The sequence below is a fragment of the Crinia signifera genome, chromosome 8 (assembly GCF_055691185.1).
Source record: "Crinia signifera chromosome 8, ASM5569118v1, whole genome shotgun sequence".
In the NCBI taxonomy this organism is placed as follows: Eukaryota; Metazoa; Chordata; class Amphibia; order Anura; family Myobatrachidae; genus Crinia; species Crinia signifera.
In genome coordinates, this window is record NC_139224.1 from 55,665,221 (window position 1) to 55,672,169 (window position 6,949).

General features: G+C 44.7%; 1 protein-coding gene across 3 annotated transcripts in view; it reads right to left on the reverse strand.

The window, feature by feature from the left end:
* Positions 1-5,369, reverse strand: part of CFAP92 (cilia and flagella associated protein 92 (putative)) — a 110,593-nt gene extending 105,224 nt beyond the window's left edge. For 2 of the 3 annotated variants that reach the window (XM_083156432.1, XM_083156433.1), the window contains exon 1: positions 792-1,208. The gene's annotated coding sequence lies outside the window, so the exon portion shown is untranslated. Of the gene's footprint in view, positions 1-791; positions 1,209-5,257 lie in introns of those variants that run through there. The other variant, XM_083156434.1, reaches the window with a different exon arrangement.
* Positions 5,370-6,949: the final 1,580 nt, after the last annotated feature.

A 6,949-nucleotide genomic window follows, 5' to 3' on the forward strand; every position in this document is an offset into this window, starting at 1 on the left:
AATAGCATTGGTATATAATATGATCAATAGAGCTGCCACCACATCATGCAATGTAAGGGACAGAGCAGAGCTGCTGCACATGCCTAGTGTACCAGCTTCTTCTATCACATACTGTATGTGTGTATCTGAGACTTTAAACATCGCAATGGACCAGATATCAGCTGCCAGGAGGAAGAGATAGGAGCCTTACCATTAAGTGGGAGATTATAAGCTTAGAAAGTGCAGCAATGGCTCTATTATGTTTGTGTATTTATTTATTATATGTTTAACCTTTTCCTGAACACTTATCTCATTTAAATGTTTGAAACAGCCTATATTATAGACCATCTGTACTTTTAAATAATAATACTCTATTTTATACAGTACCCAGTGTATAAAAAGACCAATTTTCAGGGCTGTCCCCACTCTCCCAGACTCCTGTACTTACTCCAATGCGCTGCAGAATGGAAGATTATGGGTTACATTTGGAAACCCCCCTCTAAAAATCCTGCGTTTGCCACTGCCTATGGGCGTGCTGACAGCTATGACATTGCTGCTCTCAGCCATCCAAGCTGCAAGCAGAAATGTGGGTGCCGGACTAACAGAACCAGGACTTTTCACATTGCGGGCAGCACTTTAGTTGGGTTTAGCCATTGTGCTCCACTAAAACATAGAGGCACAGAGAGGTATTGTTACAACCTATGGAAATGGGTCATACTGTAGGCAAAAAGAAAATATTTAAATACTCTCAAAAATATTTTTAAGTTAAAAATATAAATAAAAAAAAAAGAAGAATAAAAGTAAAGTAGTACCTGAATGTTTCTCCTTCTTATCAGATGTCTTAATGAAGCAGAACGTTTTGGTTTAGGAACCATTTAAAAGCAATAACTTTCCCTCAGTAGCAGTAAGTTTAGAAGCCTGTTGAATGTGACCATAGTAACAAGTACTGCAGGCATACACAAAGCTTCTAACCTCAGCATGTGCATTTCCCTCCCAACCAAATCCCTCCTCCTGTAAGAAATAAAACAGTGGGGAGAAAATAGCTGGTGAAGCCTGAAAGCCTTTTAGTGAGAAGACTACCAAAATTGTGGCTACCATACGGATGACTAAATGGGTCTCATACTGTATGACCGACTGATATGCGTCTTCTGCCCATGAGTAGGAAAATAGTTACATTATTTTGACTTTATATACAGTTTCAAACACTGGGTTCTTCTAGTGCAGGCATTCCCAACCACGGTCCTCAAGGCACACCAACAATGCACGTTTTAGTGATATCCAGGCTTGAGCACAGGTGACTTAATTAGTACCTTAGTGATTCTGATTAAACCATCTGTGCTGAAGCCTGGATATCACTAAAACCTGCACTGTTGTTGTGCCTTGAGGACCATGGTTGGGAATGCCTGCTCTAGTGTTTATTCTAGGTCAGTGGTTCCCAACCCTGGTCCTCTAGTACCCCCAACAGTGCACGTTTTCCAGGTCACCCAGCAGGTGCACTCATTATTTAGACACATTTTAAAAGATCACAAGTGGAGCTAATTATGTCACCTGCGATTCTGTGAGGAGACCTGGAAAACGTGCACTGTTGGGGGTACTTGAGGACCAGGGTTGGGAACCACTGATCTATAGTGTCTAGGTCTACAATCATATGGTCGACAGTCACAAGGTCGACAGGGTCTAAAGGTTGACGTTGAAAAGGTCGACAGGGCCCAAAGGTTGACATTGTCAAAAGGTTGACAGGTAAAAGGTCGACATGATTAAAAGGTTGCCATCAAAAGGTTGTCATGGTCAAAAGTCGACATGGACACTGTCTAAGTGTACCGCATCCCCTCGCATGGCTCGCCGCGCTTGCCATGCTTCGGGCTCGGTGCCTCGCTGCTCTCGGCACACTATTTTATTCTCCCACCACGCCCTAGTGGATGGTAGGGGATGAATTACCGCCTGTCGGCACATATCGGCTGAAAATTTAGTAAAAAAATATGTCGGCCTTTTTCATGTCGACCTTTTGACCATGTCGTCCTTTAAACCCTGTTGACCTTTAGACCATGTCGTCCTTTAAACCCTGTTGACCTTTAGACCCTGTCGGCCTATTGCCTGTCGACCTTTAAACCCTGGCGACCGTTTGACTGTCAACCTTTAGACCCTGTCGGCCTATTGCCTGTCGACCTTTAAACCCTGGCGACCGTTTGACTGTCAACCTTTTGACCCTGTCGACCTTTTGACTGTCGACCATATGACTGTCTAGCTTGAGTCATTCTATGATCAGCCCTGATACCCACCTACATGCTGACTTGTGGACATTGACAAGTCAACTGTACTCTGCAGTCACTATAGTGCTATAAGGGCAGTATTCAATTGTTTCTGCCAATGGGCGAGCAAACATCATTTGCTGAAATGCTCAAAAAAGTCATTCGCTTGAGCACTCAAATGTGACTTTTCGTGCCACGTCCATTCATTTGGTTTTCGCGGATAAACCCAACCTTAATGAGAGCACTGTGGATACACACAAAAAAATCCATCATTTGAATATCGCCTCACGATCTCCTGTCACTTTAGAACTGAGATCAGATGCAATAAAATAATTGAATACCGCCAAAAATGCAGTAAGTAAGCAGTAAAATGCTCTAATAATAAACTTATCAAACTGAAGCACCGTATACACTAGACAAGTTTTCAGAAGATGTCGCTCAGGAGGGCCTTCTGAGAAATATCATTTAAAAAACTTGATTAGAATGTATGTTTGGTTGCGACCCGTAATCTGTGCCACGACTGCATGCAACGAATGAATGCGATGACTGCATGCATAGTGGGTGTCCTAGTGACGTCACTGAACAATATCGTTAACTGAAATCTTTCCTATTGTTCAGTGACATCACTTATCAATATCGTTAACCAAAATACAGTAGGTACTATATCATTTGCCCATTGGCACCACCGATATTGTTATCTATATCGGCGGTGGCGCTAATCGACTAGTGTGTATGGGGCTTTAGGTAACATTAAAAACAGGAAACATTCAACTAAAGCTGGGTACACACTATGAACCAGATGTATCACTCTTTACAAAGAGATAAAATGAAGAGTCATAAAAAGGGTGGCCAATCCCGGGATCGGCGGGATCCCGGGATTTGGCCTCAAAAAGTCCGGGATTTCAATCCCGGGATTGGAGTATCCAATCCCGGGATTTTAGTCTAATGCCGGGCAGCGTCTGAGCACCTGCCTGGCTGTTCCCGAATCCCGACCCCGGCGTGCGGCCTGCGTAGTGTGACAGTAGAGGTCACGCTGCGCAGGCCACACCGTCATCACTCGCCACCCACTCTTCTCTTCTCTTCTGCTCACCCGACTCTTCTTCTCCTCCATCCGTCCGCCCGCCTGCCTGCTGTCTGCTGAGGAGGTGCACGGTGCCTCCCGGCCGCCCGCCCACTCGCTAATGTAAGTAATTGTGCAGGTCGGCCGGTGTGGCGATGTCTATGGAATTATGATCCCAGGTAGGGATGCCAATCCCGGGATCCCGGGAATCCCAGGAATGAGCATTTTTCAATCCCGGGATTAAAAAAATGCCCCGGGATTGGCATCCCTAGTCATAAACCAGCAAGTCAGCTTCTAACTGTTATGTTACAGCAGAGGCGTAACTAGATATTCGTAGGCCCCATAGCAAAAGTTTTCAAGGGCCCCCTAACTGATGGCGTTAAATGTGTGTAAAACATTACTTTAACAGTAAAGATGGCCCCCCTTCAGCACTGGGCCCCAAGGCAGCTGCACCCCTTGCACCTATGGTAGTTACGCCCTTGCGTTACAGGCTGGGTTTCTGGTAGGAGCTGACTTTCTGGTTGTCTATCACTCTCCACTTTATCACTTTTTGAAGCTTGATACATCTGGCCCAATGCAACATTGTTAGCGAACAATTTCACTAAAGATATTGCTTCAATGGGCAAGCGATAGAGCGCTAAAGCAATGAACAATATTGGAAACTATCTCATTCAGTGACGTCATCCGGCCTCCCATCGAACATGCAGTCGTTGACGATGCCAAATTTGACAATATGCACAAGGCGACATGTGCAATATCGTTATCATACACATTGTTAAGAAATGACACCCATAAGTATGCTAATCTGATTTATGCTGTTAATGAATATGAGGTTCAGAATCTGACGCAAACTACGTCTATGTACAAACACAGGGGCCGATTCAGACCCATTTGCGAATATGCGCATGTGCAGACCCCTGTGTGAACATCTTTGGCGAGTATCAAACTCACCGAGGCATTCCCATGGGCCGGGGGTAGCGAAAGGAGCGGGCAGGGGCAGGGGAACGGCAAGCATTTTTTAGAGGTCCCCATGAAAATGCTGGTCAGTGCCTGCTTGGGCCGGGCAGCTGAAGTCACATGATGTCAGTACCCGCCCCCTTTGCAGCGATCTGCGGCGGGAATAAAAGTTAGTTTAGACTGACCTTTATTACCGAAGGGGAGAAAAATCACCAGCTGCATGCGAGAAGATGAGTTCTCAGCCCCATCAGAGGGGATGCTGGCGGCATGGGCGGCGGGGGTGGGCATTCGTTCAGCGGGGTGGTGGGCGACGCTGACCTGTTTGCTAGGCTGCGAGTATACGAAGCCTAGCGCACTGGTCTGAATCAGCCCCACAATGCGTCTGGGTAAAAATGAGCATACTGCTACCTATGCAGACTTGTCTGCAAATATGAGAAGCGACCATTGCTGCAAAGGTAGAGAATGGGCACCATTAGCTACAGACAATGCCACTGCAGAACCTCTCTATATAATGTGTCATTTTTAAACATCTGCCTACCCTACACCTTCTAGCTGCCCATGTGTAAAGTTATTGATTGAAAGACCCAAAGCTGGAGCAGCCACTCTCACCAGCTGCTCACCAACTTCTTCACCTGTGTAAGTATTCATGTGTCACACTCATGTCTAAAAATTGTCCTTGAAACCAGGGCATATACTAGTCTCTCGCAACTCCAGTAGGCTTGTGCCCAGACAACTCCTTCTGCCTGATATACCCAGCATGTACAGTACATGTCCAGCGTATAATAATAAGCAGTAGTTACATTAAGCACCGAACACCTAACTAGCTGTGAACTGGAAGAATATGGCGCACGCAGAGTTTGTATGGTTACCATAGTGATGCTTAGACTCAGTGAGACTATAGCCAGCACAATATAAAGAATACCACTTACTCTACTCTCACTGATAGGACTACACGGCACTGTGGTGTGTGGCTTAATATGTAATGGGCATTGTTGTGTGTGACAATCCATACCTCCTAACTGTCCTGCTTTCCGCGGGAACATCCTGTTGTTTGGAGACGTTCCTGGGTCCATCCCAGGGCCAGCAGTGTCCCGCGGCAAGGGGGGAGCAGTTGGGAGTCCCCCCTGTCAACCGCTGAGCATGCACACAGTGTCTATTCCCACAGACACAGGGGCTGGGGGCATGGTCAGAAGCTCACAGAGCCACTGTCCATGCCTCCACATCAGCAAAACTGGGACATGGCCACGCTCCCAAATTTTAAGTATGCCAGAAAGGTTTATAAAGTTGGGAGGTATGGACAATGTGTAATGGGCATTATGATGTGGTTATACCTGGCGCAGTGTTTGGAGTAATGTGAATTGGTACTAATATGTGGCAACATCCCTTCCCCACATCCTGCATTGTCATGCACTGTCCCTATTTTCTGTTACGTAATTGCTGATACTTTGCAACTTACCGAGGCAACCAGAATGAAGGTCTATGTGTATAAGTAGCACTACTACTGCGAGCATTATACACTAGGGTTGCATACCCTCATAGGCGTGCGCAGCCCATTTTATTAGTAGGTGCACAATTGGAGGGGCATTTCTATCACCGCCCACTGGGCGTGTCTATCACCGCCCACTGGGCGTGTCTATCACCGCCCACTGGGCATCAATGCAAACTATATTAAATACAGTGTTGGCAGGAACTCACACAGATGATTTATTTGTATATAACAAAGCAGTAATATCACAGGTGTCACAGATGACTTTACCACATTTTGACCATTTGTTTCTGTAAAATACTGTAAAAATATTTTCAAAATTGTGACCTTTCCTTCTATGTTTCTATCTACAATAATCACTTGGAAACCTGCAGTACTTAATAGTTAATCAAGCGCATAAATAACACTGTAAAGTATAACGGGGCAGATGTATTAAGCCTGGTGTGGAGGTAAAGTGGATATAAAGGGGAAGGTGATAACGAACCAGCCAATCACCTTCCACTTTATCTCCAGTTTCTTTCTTCAACAGGCTTAATACATCTACCCCACTGTGAATAATACGAATCAGTTATGACACATACTGTACAATTCCAGGATGTTTATTTCAGGCATCGAACAAGGAGGGGGAATCTCCATTCCTCATAGTGGTATCCTTGATCAGTGCCTTCTGCACTGGTGAATAATTTGTTTAGCTTCTGAACACTGGCTGGAAAGAACATGAAAATGAATAAATTATAATATCTTTAAAAAGAAAAAAAAAATTCTACAATTTAAGTGATGAACAAATCACTATTGGAATGAGAGTTGCTTCCATTTCCTTGTCATTGTCCTCATTATTGTTAGTAATGTACCAAAAAATTCAGTTGTGTCAGTCAGTCTAACAAATCATAGCAACCAAGAAATACATCCCATATTAAAACAAATACAGAGGAGGTTGTGGGTCTGCTGTATTCTGTTTCTCAACTGACCCTTCTCAGTCAGTGAGAGCTTACAAGATAGGGCTAGGTAGAGGCAATTGGACCTGGATGAATTTGGAATGGAAGTGGGAGAGGTCATATACATAAGCAGGAAGCATAGTTAGCAAGGGAAACTAAAGTAGTTGGATTTGGATACATTGGGATCTCTCTGCATGCAATATTAGCAGACAAATGCCCTTATTCAGATCTGATTACTGTACAAATTTGTTCTCAAAATGGGCAAAACCATGTGCACTGCAGG